We start from the raw sequence: 14,762 nt of genomic DNA, 5'->3' as shown, positions 1-14,762 counted from the left end.
TTGGACGAAGCGGTTGAAATAAAACACCCACCATCACATCTCACCACCCTCTTCCAGGCGAGGGTCCTCGTGACGCCGCCGGCCGGCTCATTGGAATTGGAGCAATCAGGATTTTTTTTCCTATTTTTTTCCGTTCGAGGGAATGAGGCTAGAATATTGGCACCCAATGTTAATTAATCAATCACTACCGATCAACGGCGCGGTTCGAAATTAATCAAACTGACATCGGGAGAGAGAGTCAAACAGAAAAAAAAAATCAAGCATTGATGAAATTTGTTTACTGTTCTGTTGTTTCGCATGAGACAGATACCTTTAGGCAGGGAAAACAAATCACGAGTCATTGATCAGATTTGGGGACCACGAATTGATGGATAATTAATCAAGTTCTTGTGTCGCATGGAGAAGTGATGAAAAAATTCTAATAAACAATTTAACACTAAGATGAAACTAATTTTCGCAGATTATTTTTAAACATTAAAAAAAGAAAAGAATAACGAGATGTGACAATTTTGACAATTTTGACAATTTTGACAATTTTGACAATTTTGACAATTTTGACAATTTTGACAATTTTGACAATTTTGACAATTTTGACAATTTTGACCATTTTGACAATTTTGACAATTTTGACAATTTTGACAATTTTGACAATTTTGACAATTTTGACAATTTTGACAATTTTGAACATTTTGACAATTTGAATTCTGAAAAATATTTTCATCTTCTTTTTATGAAGAAAAGGTTATTCTCAAAGTACGATGTATTTGAATAGCTGTCTAATTTCTTCGAGTGATTATGTGTTATTTCCATCGCAGAACTTGGATCACAACTTTCTCGTTTCCAAACTTATTCAATAATGCACGAACTAGAACCCAGATGACAGTCAGCGGTTTCATTTCCCTCAATTTCAAATACATATTGGGACCGACTGAGCGGAGGAGGAAAAATATATATATATAAAAAAAACTGTTCCATTTTCTTTTTGTTTGCCTTTTCGGTATTGTGAATGGGAAACCACACAAAATTGGTTGGACAAAAAAAACATGAAACTTGATTTCATGAAAACGGACAGCCTCAAGAAAGCCATCATACATATTTGATTGACTGGAAAAAGAGTTCGCTTATTGTTGTGGAGCGTTTTTCTTGGTTTTCCTTTTTCCGTTGAGCCACCCCGCTTTTCCTAGTCCTGGACAAGGAAACCAGCAGTGGTCATCGTCAAAGTGGACGAGGGCCCAGTCAGACCAAATCCGGGACCATTTTGAAAGACATAACCAATTTAGCTGAAGCGAACGAACCAACAGAATTATCATTATTCGCCTAGTCATGTACTGCTGATGTTTTTTTTGCTTGCTGCTACCTTACCCCATCACTCGATTTCTTTTTTATTCTGCCCTTAGATCCGATAGAAGGAAGGATACAACCCGGGGAAAAGTTTAATTTCCGTTTTAGAAGATATGAATCCGAGATATCTGCTTGTTAGCGTTTTCCGTTCCATGAGAACGATACTCCGGGGGGTGGTTTGTGGGTGGCGGAAAAAAATCTAGTTATATCTGGTCCTATGCCAATGAATGTTGTTGGCTGTCGAATATTCGAGAAATGGGAACGGCAGAAATCGGCCGGAAGAAAATTGTCATGAAGGGCGATTTCCATTCATTATTAGCGACCACCAACCAATATGAGCGAAACGTGTGCCCTCCTGGCAATGTATGAATCGCCGTAAGGGTTTTGTAACAAGAATAACGGTTGTCCCCGGTAAACGATATTGGACGAATAAAGGAAAGAAAAAAAAAATGGTGATCGAACAAAGAGCCAACAACAGCATAATATAATCGGGCATCGTTATTGCGATGCCACGCCATTTGGTGGAATGGAACGGAACGGATGGATTATTATCTCCTACTGGAGAGGATATGTTTTATTGATTGAAGCCATTTGTTGAATTGGATTATGGGTGACCTTCTTTGAAAGGCGCGCGTGAGGGATCCACTACACTACATACAGTCAAGGACAACTTTCATAAAAGGATTATTTCTGACGTTTTTGTTGGCAGCTTTGACAGGTCTCCATAAGATAATAATAAGTGATCTTTGCCTAGTCTACATATTTGATTTTGAGCAGATAGATATATCCTTATGCTAAGGTTGCCGGAATTTTTCTCGCACGAATTCGAGCCGGATAAATCCGGGCTATCCAGGCTTGTTATGTCTGTGTGTAGCGCATATTTGAACTCAGAACCAACTAAACAGATTGACGTGAAAATAAGCGAGGATAAGTTTCTGGAGCCCATCCCCTTTTAGAAAGGGAAGCCGCCATACAAACTCTACACCATAAAATTGAGTTAAACTCTGATTTTTGGCGGAAAAGTTTCAACAATTTGGTATGTAAAGATTTTGGTGCTGAGAGAAAGCATTTTGGTTAAATAAATGATATAGTTTCATTAATTTCAGAGGCATAATTAATGAAAAACTGTCGAAATCATATCTGCCGCTCATAGCAAGTCCGTCCCACTTGCGTTTTCATCATTTTTCAGATTATCGCTGGAATCATTGTAATTTTATCTGTAGTTTCAAGAGAAAACTTTGTTTTCAGTACTTTGTTCTGATGAACATTGAAAAAAACCTCAAATAATTTTGTCCCATTGAACAAATGATCGCAAGTCGGTCCCATATGGCATAAATCATCGCATGTCGGTCCCACTGCCATAAGAGCCCAGCAAATGATTTTCAACAAAATCAAAACAGAAAAATAATCTTTATAAAGCGAAAATCTTTCATTAGCCGTTGCAGTGACAGATTCTGTTGATTACTTTGATTAAAAACGCACACAAGTGCTGAATTAACGTTGAACTTTTTACAATTTTTCAGAGTCGTTTTTCTCATTTCAACAAAAACGCAAATGGGACGGACTTGCTATGAGCGACAGATATATACTAATCAACATTAATAAACGGACCAAAATGCCAAATTACACAACCGGGGAAGAAAAAGGCTTCAAAGCTGGAAAACTTGATTATTTGAATAATGTTTGTAGATCAATGAATTCATTGTGGCACTGTTTTGGATTGAAAAAAGCAACAATAATTTTGAGCTGCTACAAAAAATTACACAATTTAACATCGAATCAGTGCTGCATTTTTTTTTGAAAGCACGAATGATATGAACTGTGATTTTCTATCAGTGTAAAAAGCTTAAACTGAAATGAATGGAACAGAAAAGCCAACAAATAAGGAGTGTAATCGAAAAAAATGCAGCACTTTGTTTTGTGCATAACTTTTGAATGCATGGATGAAAATTGATGAAATTTTCAGCGAAGTAGCCTGGTGAAGTAATGTTTACGTATGTAAATTTTTGTGATGTTCTGTCAAGTTTTTTTTTGAGATAGCGTCCGACAAAGAAATTTTTCGAGTACAATTTTTGGGCAACACGTGCGCTATCTGTAATGCATACTATGAAACACTTTTTTTTTAATCAGGCAATTATTGATTACGATTGCTGTTTTCTGAAGCTTGACCCTCAAAATAATTCAAAATTTAGAGTTTTGTCGAAGTTATAACAAATTTAGCCGATTGTCCTCCTTGGGCACGAAAACAACATATTTGATTTTTTATCTCTCAACCACCGTTTTTGCACGATTCCAAATCCAATTCAACCAGATTATAATTTTTGTAGGACCTATTGAAGAGCTTTTCAGAGAAAACGATCGCATTTGGAGGCAGTCCTGTTTGTATTTTTACCATTGATGCTGTCAATCGTTATGAAAGAATTAGTTGTTTGCAGTTTTCGCAGATCGTTAGCCTGCGCAATAGACTGAGTCGATTTGGGGTCATTTTTGAATTTCTCAAACCCTGGGGTCTGAAAAGCTTCGTTTTGGTTCAAAACTCTTCCATGATTTTTTGCAGAATTTTTAGGTAACGTTCACATGAGTAAATTTGAACTTTTAGGTTTGTATGGGAAAATTGAATATTTTGTACTGAAAAATCAGCATCATTTTTGTTTTTTCTGTGGAACCGAGCCTGCTCATGATTTTTGTGCCAATTTATAAATTTCTTACAGGAAATTTTTCGCTGAACAACTTTGTCGAAAATCATAACTTCATATCTTTTTAGACAAAATAGTTATTAGCTCTTTACCAGGTGTATGTCTGTTAGCATTGATAAGCAAGAAATTTAATTGACACCACTGCTGGGTGCCTAGCGAAGTATTGCAAGACCACTTTTCATGCCATACTTCGTAGGGCACAAGCAGTGGTGTCAATTGAATTCATGATTTATCAATCCAAAAAGACATACACCTGTTAAAGAGCTAATAACTTTTTTGTCTAAAAAGTGAAGTTATGATTTTCGACAAAGTTGTTCAGCGAAAAATTTCCTTGAAGAAATTTATAAATTGGCACAAAAATCATGAGCAGGCTCGGTTCCACAGAAGAAACAAAAATGACGTTGATTTTTCAGTACAAAATATTGAATTTTCCCACACAAACCTAAAAGTTCAAATTTACTCATGTAAACGTTACTTAAAAATTCTGCAAAAAATCATGGATGAGTTTTGGACCAAAACGAAGCTTTTAAGACCCCAAAGTTTGAGAAATTCAAAAATGACCTCAAATCGACTCAGTCTACTGCGCAAGTACTAGACTTTAAATATTTCAATTTTTTATCCTTGTTCATCTCCAAAAATACAGGCGAGACTTGTCAACGAAAAGTTTCTTGTTGAAAACCTGCCAAGTGAACGCAAAAGAGTTCGTTTTGCTGTCCATTACGAAATTTTTCCAAATATTTCTCCATAAGCAGTCCAAATATTTTGCGCGCGATTTAACCACCGTATTTTGTATATTTTAACGGTGGGCAGGTCTCTACCTTGTAGAAATAAAGTCGATTTTTGTATTGAGCTTGAAAAAACCTCTCACATTCCTCTTGCTTCGTGGAATCAATCATCCTCATTTTTATTCAAATTTTAGCACACTATTAGGTCCTATGGAACTTCTTCAAAAATTTACCAAGTAAACTTTAGCCGTATAGTTGATTTCCAGCTGTTTTTGGGTCTCCCACTGGGACTTTTCTGGATTTTTTTTTCGATCCTGCCCAAAAAATTTTGTCAATGAACTCAGTATTGGACGCTTTCTCAAAAACCACTTGACAGATTGTCACCAAATTTTGTGAAAATTTCATCAATATGCATCCATGCATTCAAAAGTTATTTACGAAACAAAGTGTTGCAGTTTTTTTCGAATACACTCCTTATTAATGCTTCTGATCTGCTCGGTCATCCTCGTGCTTACGAAAAGCTGTGTGATCATCGGTCAGTAGAAAGCCCACTCGTTAACCCAAACTATCTTTGATTACATTTGACAAATGTGGTTAAAAATGACAAAATGGTGACAAAATGTGATAAACATGGAGAAAACATGATAAAATTATGACAATAGTATGATCAAAGTCTGACAAAAAATTTGACAATAAAATGACAGCAGTCTCACAAATATGACAAAGTTGTAGCATAAATATAACAAAAAATTGACTATAAAATGACAAAACATAACAATAGTCTGACAGATGAGACATGAATTTGACAAATATGATAAAAACATGAAAAAAATAAGAAAAATATCACAAAAATAAAGCAAAATTTCGACAATACAATGACAAAACAAAACAAAAAAATTACAAAGTTGTGACAAAAATATGTCAAAATTAAGACAATAATATGACATTAATTCAACAATAAAATGACAAAAGTTCGATAAACCTAAGTCACAAATATATGACAAATGTGAGCAAAATTAAAAAAAAATTATGACAAAAATCTGATAAATTTGACAAAATTATTACAAAAAATTTACAATAAAATAACAAAACATGTCAAACTTATGACAAATGTGATAAAAAGTGACAAAAATCTGAAATATATGACATTTCTTATATTTTTACCACTTTTTCATAATGGTATATAGTTTGACAACATTTTTGGCTCTTTAATCAAAAATGTTTGTAATATTTTAAACATATTTTTTTCATATTTGTTTAATTTATATAAAAAAAATTGTCTGATTTTTATCACAATTTTATGTTATAATAATGTGATTTTATTGTCATGTATTCATCATATATTTGCCTCACTTGTCAGTTTTTAGATATTTTTGCCAATATTTTGCCATATTTTTGTTTTATTTGTCATACTTTACCACATTTGTTATATTTTTTGCCTAAATTTTGTAATTTTTGTCACATTTTTGTCAAAATTTTGACTTATTTTTATCACATTTGTCATATTTTCGATAGAGTTGTGTTAATATGTTTTCATTGTATTGTAAAATTCTAGTCATATTTGTCAGATCTTTTGTGTAAGACAAAATGTAATTTTTGTGATTAATTTTACCCCCAAATATATGCACCTGTTACTCTTTTTTACAATATAAAAGTGAGTCACGAAAAACGTTTTATGGACTTCAAATCCAAAGATTCTCACTAGTGATCAACCAGAGTTTTTCCTACTCACTGAGGGAGTAAAAAAGCGGTTCAAAATTTAAAGATTGAAAAAAACTTTATTATTTAAAAAACTTTCTATATTTTGGTGTTATTTGATTTTATAGAATTCACAGAATAGCTTAGCTTAGCATGATTGACTACTCACATCTACCTTGAATCATTGAACCCGAAATGCTGCTTAAGATGTCTGAAAGAAGAATTTATAAGTATTCTAATATGTGTAATAATCTCTGTGATTGATTTCTTATTTTGATCAAGTCAATACATTTCGGATTCCAAGTTCGCAGGCGTGGCTTAGTAGAACAAGTTCCACATAGCCAATGGTTGCTACTCCGTGATTGACCGAGGCCATCGATTTTGCTCAGAGGTCAAATGAACGGAACCTGGGATTGGCTACACATTCACAATGCACAAAACTGATGCTCTCTCTTTAAACATCAATAACGGCGCCGGCCACGTCCTAGTAGTCAATTGATAGGATAAAAAAAATGAGAAAGGGATAAAAGAACAACTTTGTGCTTAAGGACCGAGGTCACCTCTGCATCCTTGCAAAAAAAAATTTGTAGGGAATGTGGGTGAAAGAAGATAATAAGGAAACACTTTTGACTAGTGTTATGCTGATAGCTTTTTCTCCTGAAATATAATTTTTATTTATTAAAACATTTTAACCAGGTAAGAAACAACATTTTTGAAATGTGATAATGACTAAAACACATTAGAAGTCAATCTTGATTTCCATTTTCATATCTCTAATAGTTTGGTGTTCAATTATATGAAAACTTCGAAATGATATTCGAACTGGTGATCTAAATCATATTTTTGTAGGAATTTAAAAACCAATAAAAATGTAAAAGTTAAATATTTTGGAGAAAAATTCCGAAAAAGATATTGAAGAAAACAAGTCCAATTAGAACGTTTTACCACTTTTTTCAAGAGAAATGGAGAGAATGTGATCACATATAAAAATATTAAATGTTGATTATTTTAAACAATTTCAATTGAAAAATTCAGGTAACGATTTTCAGCATTTGATCAGATTTCATAGAATTCACAGAATAACTTCTAAACAGAAAAGTGGGCAAAATGAGCTGAGTTTGACGAAGTTATCACGAAAACAAAATCAGTTGCATAGATGCTTCTATCGAATAACGTACATGTGTTAAAACGAGAAAGAATGACGGATTGAATTTGCATTAAAAAACCATATGTCGATAATGTGATTTGAACATACCCAATACCCAAAGTTTCAAATGCCGTATTAAAAGAAAAAATATCTTCATATTTTTTATTTAATAAATTATCAACAAATGAGAGTGCTAGAAATAAAATCTTAAAACATAGTATGCGAAATCCGGGCAATTGATTTCATATTTTCCCTCCCGAAAACATGAAAATATCCGAGAAAATTCAAGCAAAATTCAAGAATCATTCAATAAAAATCTGGATTCTATAAGAAAACCATTGGGCACATTTTTTATAGAAACACACTGGAGATCTTGAATCATGTTGAAGGCTTGCAAATGGTCAGTAAATATTCTGATAAAACTTGATCTTGTAATTTCGATTTTTGAACGACAAATTAAAAATTATGTTGATTCAGTTTGAGATTTTATTTTTCATTTTTTGTTTTCCTAACTGAAGCGATAAATTTGGGCAAATTACAGGCACGGTGTCTCTGATAGAACAATGTTATTTATCGAAAATTAGCATCGCTAATTTTTGCACCATTTGAAAGCTGGAACTTTCCCTTTTCATTTGAGCTTGAATTTGAAATAATCCATCGGGGGATGTAGAACATTTATTCTGAAGAATGAATGATTCTTCTTCAATAGTTTATTCAAAGGCAAAATCATATTAATCACTGTTAAATCGTTTGGCTTATCTTTAGCCTTATTCTAACTCTATATGTCACTAAGATATCAAATGAGAATTCCCTGGCTTTAACTTTGTACAAGACACTAACACTAAGATATACTAATTGAAAGAAAAGAAATGTAATGTATGTATGAAAAAAGCTGCTACTGCTTTACTTGAAAATTTTGTTGCTTATTTCATACTTTGAGAAATGTAACATCTTGAACATGTGCTAAATCTAGGAAAATTATAGCTTAGCTTAGCTTTAGCCCGAAATGTTTTAATTTGTCTTCAAAAAATACCACCATTTTCTCATGGTTTCAATAAAAATATAATATTACTAGCTGACCCGGTAAACTTCGCTTTACCTTAAATTTAGCAAATCGTAATAAATGTATAACTCCATCTACCCGTCCTTAACTTCTTCATTCTCATGAATCAGCCTCCTTTCAGTTGAAAAATGGGATGGAAAAATCTTCGGAGACCAAATTTCTTCCTTCCATAAAAACTGAGATTCTCGAAACTATTATACAAACCATCTCTGACCCGAAAAACCCTCGGATACCAAATTTCACTTCATTCCGACCGTTCGTTTATACATGATGGTGTTACAGAGAAAACGCCTCCATTTTTATATATCAGAAATATTGTATCAAATCATTCAATGCAGTTCGATTTTCATGATCGCTGGCGTAGCTAAGTAGAATGATTTTCACATCGCCAATGGTTGCAACTCCGTGATAGATCGAGGCCATCAATTTTGTACAAGGGCCAAAAGAATGCAGCTTGGGATTAGCAACTCATTCCCAATGCACAAAACTCACGCTCTCCCTTGAAAGAAAAAATCAATAACGGCGCCGGCCACGTCCTAGTAGTCAAAGAGGGACGAAGGAAGGATTGTTAGTAAGATACTTTTTAGGTGAATCAGAGCAATCGAAGGATTCCTTTTAATTCAACCACGGTAAATGAAAAGTTAAGATACCGGTATCACTGGTAGAGCTTTTCATTTACCGTGCTTGAATTTAAAGGAATCCTTCGATTGCTTTGATTCAGTTGAATCATTCAACCAATTAGGCTCAAACCACAATAGAGTACTTTTTAGGGTCAACCATAAATTTGTAATTCCAGTTTTCTTCAAAAGCTTGATTTGAAAAACTGTAAAACAATGAAAAGTCAGTATCACCAGCTATAGGAGCCGTCTATACCTCTGCAAATCTATATTCAAGTATCTCAGGAACGGTTGTTTTTGAAAGAGAGAGGTTTGAATCAGGAGGCATTTTTGGAAAATGGTGCGATCTTACACCTCCTACACCTCCTATACTCCTAAACATTTTCTAAGGAAACTCCTAATAATATCTATGAAGTGTTTTAAGTAGAAAATTTAAAAAAAAATCTACTCTCAAATAAACAATTGTCGGTTTATCATATATAATACTTAAAAAAATAAATTCCACAGGAAATCAATATTTTTTGTGCCAATGTTAAAAAAAAATTAAAAGGAAATTGTATACTTTCATTGTATTTTGGACCGAAACTTAATCTGCACCTCAGCAAAGATAAATGTAAGGATTTGTTCAGGGGATACATTTGACTTCTATAGTATCGATACTTTTTCCTGCGCTTCTGTGATTTCTGGTAAAGGTTTAGAATTCAAGTAATTGTTGCAGAAGAAATACTTCTACATATTCTTTTACCCTACGAATGCACAGCTAAACCTTAGAAGAAGATTTAAAGGTGAAACTAACTGATGCGATATGCTTTGCCACATCTTATGACAATAAAATGATTTTTTTTAATTATTTAAATTTAATTTTTTGCAGGCAACCGCTTTAGAAAAAGATCTACAACTGGAGCTTCAATGATCATGTCAAAGATGATTTAATATTACTTGTTGAAACGCTTTCAATGTGTTAATCAAGGTCTGAAATTTTTATTCTGTTTTTATATTGGGTTGATCAAAATGCTCGAACATCAAACCAAATGAGTTGTTAAGCTAAATAAAATAATAAATTTGCGAGAATGGAATTTGATTTTGCAACAAACATTAAATTCGAAACCTGCCATATTCTTGTTTGACAATGATTTAAAATCAAATGCTTGAACTTACTTAAGAATAGGATGGCACCTCCAGGATGTCCCTTTTTTCACTTGTTGTTTCTTTAGAGAAATGTTCACTAATTCATCCTAATGCCCCATTTGGAGTAGGAGCTTTTGGAATAATGACATTTCTATATATATAAAACAGGGAGAGAGACAGACCATACAGAAATGTGCGAACACGCAAAACTCTTCACTGGATCATCCGATTTGCATGCAATTTTTTTTGTTGTGTTCGTCTTCACGCGAAGAATAACACAACGGAGAGATAATTTCGAAAATGTTTTTGTGGAATTTGAAAATTAATTTTTAGTTATTATTCGTATCAAATAAAAGTCATGGCACCCAATTTCCATTTTTTTTTTATTCGAATCACCCAGAGTAGGAAGGCGCCAAAAGCAATCAAGGCTTACTGATGTTCATCCATCTCTCTATAGGAAGTTTTGGCGCCCATTTTCGTTGCAAGTGTACTTTTCACGTGGCACCAGTAAAATGGATACTTGGATGTAATTGTTCACCTTCCGTATGGGGTGAAAAAAAAAACGCAATAAGCCGGCGTGGAGTATACCTATTTTCGAAAATTGTCATTTTTGCTTCAGCATCAAGGCAACTTTAACATTTTTTAAGCTAACTTACCCAAAGTCTGGATTTTGATCAAAATAACCCGAATTTTCCGGATTTAGTAATTTCATTTGCCAAATAAAAAAAATCTCTTATTAAGTTAATTTTTTTTTTAATTTTGCGTACTTAAACGAAATTTTTTAAGCAACTTCTAACATAATAATCATGCACGGATCATTCTGGATGCTTTAAATACGATTCAAAATTTCTGATGTGTTTCGAAGAAAAAAAAATTTATTAAAGAGCTTTTCGTTTTAATTTTTGAGTAGTTTCTGAATTTAGCCCAAATTTGCTTGGTATTGCCCGGATTTTGGATTGACAATTTTGAAATCAAACGCCCGGATATTGTTAGGTTTTAAGATAGAATAAATTTGCCGGACCAGGGATACGCGCGGGAAAAACCCTGATCTCTTTTATTTACTCCGATATTTTGTATTGTTTATTTTCCGGTTCAATGAGAGAGTGATTTTCTACGTATGACTGTGGAAGTTTTGACATACCTAAAACAACTGAACAGATAACAATAAAATATTCCATTACAGAATCTTCTGTTCATATTTATGGTATAACACCATGAAAACGTCTAATTTTTAATTAATAAAATAAAACGACCATAAATTGATTTACTTGGTTTTTGTAAACGGAAATGTTAGATACTGTCCACTTCTTCCTTTCATACTAAGGTGCTAAAAAACTAAACAAAATTAAGGATATAAATAGGGTTGACTTTGTAAAAATAAAATTCATAATTTGATCTAACACTCAGTATCAGAAATCAAGAACAGATAATTGGTTCAATAACATTTTCAAATACAAGAAGCTTGGAAAATAAAAATTTTAGTCTCGACGAAAATATGATTCAAGATCCAAAACAGAGATAATGAAAACTGAATTAGATTTGCAAAGACTCTTTTGAATTTCATTTCTGATTTTGAATTCAAGATCTCAAAGTAAAAAAAGATTTCATAACCGTTTGATTTGAAGTTGCTGTGAAAAAAAATTCCATGTACATACACATATATTGAATGTTCTAATTTTCTTTGTTCAGTGCTTAAGCATCCAAGTCGGTATAAAAAAGATGATTTTAAAAATTAAGAGGAGATTATCTAATACAGAGAACATATCAAATGCATGATAGATAACGAAAAACAGAATGGTATATGAAAATTTTTTGATATTTATATATTTGCTGCATAAAAAAAATCACGAAATTTCATACCATGAAAAGTGTTGTGCCATTTCTACAAATTTGGTACCTATACGATAAAGAAAATTCCAAACATGGTTTTGGCGAGAAAGGAAAGACATTTGATCAAAACTGCTTAAAATGACGACACATTTCAACAAAACACTTTTTGGTTCTTATCTTGGGGTTAATAGAAATTGAACATATCGGTGTCAAGGATCCTCTGTAAATAAAAAAAAATGTAAAAAGGAAGAAAATAGATTTTTAACTGTATCCCAGAAGATATTCGCTTTCCAGTTTTTTTGGAAGTCAATCTTCTTCGAAAATTTTTGCCCCTGGAGGTAGGCACTAACATAATATGACAGAAGTATTACGAAAATAGTCAAAAAACTGTGTCGATTCACTCCGTTTGAAGGCAACAATCCAATTTCATGTGCATTAACAATTATTTACCTATTTTCTGCTTATTTACATGTTCATTATTTTTGCGAAAATCAAAGGCTTAACGAAGTTTGCCGGGTCAGCTAGTTTAGTTTAAGTATTAGAATCTTCCAAATTCATTTAATTTATCACAATTGTTGAAAAATTCAGTGGCATGTCTCTTTGACCAATTTTTATTTGAGTGCTTTATTAAAAAACCCTATCTTGAATTGAAACCTGAGACGTAAAGTAGCTAAGCAGCTCAATTTCTCGGCAGCTGTTTAGGAAGAAAATAAGGCTGGGTGAGGAAAGCAACCACACGTAATGCGAAAACAAACGAGTTGACTCACCCATCAAGAAATGTAAGTAACTATTAGTTCTGCCACAATTAATTAAATACAATAACTTTTAAAAGAATTGAGGAATTTTGGCACGAGAAAAATTTTTTGCTGCTTTTTGCGCCAAGGCCTGCTTCAGTCTCCTGTGCAAAATCAAGGAAAATTATAGTAGAAAAACTATTCCAAGGATTTTAAGCCACTGCAAAAAGTTCTGTTCATGACACGATCAAATCTGATGAGTGTTTTAATTTTTTTCATGAACATAAGAAAATGACATTTCAGGAGAGAGCCAAAAAAGCATAAATCTTCTGACAAATGTTTGCAATGTTCCAAAAAGAAAATTCTAGATAAAAACCTACATTTTTTAATCACATATAGGAAATTCGTAAAACATATTTTTGTTCAAACTTTAAGAAAACAAATTTGCAAAATATCAAATGAATTAAAGCCCAGTGAACCGCAAACAGTGAATTGAGAAAATATTTTCAGATAATTGAATTAATTGAAATCAACCACCAAAAAATTGTTAAAAACAAAATTGATGCTGGGATTTCGTAATAATCTTTTTCCTTATGATCTAAGAAAAATCAATCAAAAAACATAGGTTTAGTTCGAATACTTTTGACAAAAGGAACAACCTTTAATTACCGCTTATAAAATGTGTGTAAACTCAAATTTGACCACATTTTTACGTACTAAAAATGCCTCATTTTTACGAGTTTTGATCACTGCCAGTTGTTCGGTGAATCATCGAAAAATATCTATTTAAAAAGATAACAAAAATGCCTCTAAAATAAAAACCTATGCAATAACAAAAAAATTTTTTTTTTTGGTTTTATACACGACACTTTACCATCCTTGTGGTACTCGTGTCTTAAGTTGAAATAGCGATTAACAGTAAAAATTTTGAAAAATTCCATAAATGAAAGAAAGGATGTAAGATTTTCAACAAAGTTTTTTTTTTTATTTTGATCTCCAGTTGGGTTATTTGAAATTTGAGCTTAAACGTTTGAAAAAAAATCCAAATTGTTTTCAACTCTCCAACATTTGTGTATGAAAGTCCTCACACTAATTTAGCTCAAAATACATATGACTTAAATTCTAAGAAAAGCATGAGACTTGAACTAAGGTAATTTATATTAAACTTAAAAATTGAACTAGTTGCCCCGATAGCACATTCCGTATCGGAAGCATTTTCCAATCGGGATCGTTCGCCTCGATCAATCAATTCATCAATCAATCAGCGGCACCAAAAAAAAGTTGTAAAATTATGCAAATTTTTCGAGGAGCGTTTCCACGAGCGAGCGGCCGCATCTTGTTTACAAACAAACCCCACGGAGGCGTAACGTTTATCATAAATTATATACCTTCGAAGCTCTCCGGACCGGACCAGGCCTTGTTTGCAAATCCGGCAAACAAATAAGAGGTGTGTCACACACAAAATAATCGTGCAACGATTGTGGCAGTTTCCATTCGGTGTTCGATTGAGCCTTGCCAACATTACGGATTTTGCGATTTCCAATATTCTAATTAGATTTTGCTTTTTCAAACTATAGCTTCAAAGCTATGTCTGTAATCATCAGATAGAGTATTCAAAAGTGATTTTCTTAAAAGTATTGGACACGTCCTCATAGAACACAGTTCGATAGGCTGTGAAAAGTGAGTTTGAAATGTTGTTTACCCGATTCTGTCAAAAGGTGACTCTGACAGCAAGCAAAAGACACACGCGTGACAAACAACACCCGAGTCTCGAGACAGAATC

Source organism: Uranotaenia lowii, chromosome 2 (genome assembly GCF_029784155.1).
Source record: "Uranotaenia lowii strain MFRU-FL chromosome 2, ASM2978415v1, whole genome shotgun sequence".
Lineage (NCBI taxonomy): Eukaryota > Metazoa > Arthropoda > Insecta > Diptera > Culicidae > Uranotaenia > Uranotaenia lowii.
This window is presented reverse-complemented; position numbering follows the sequence as displayed.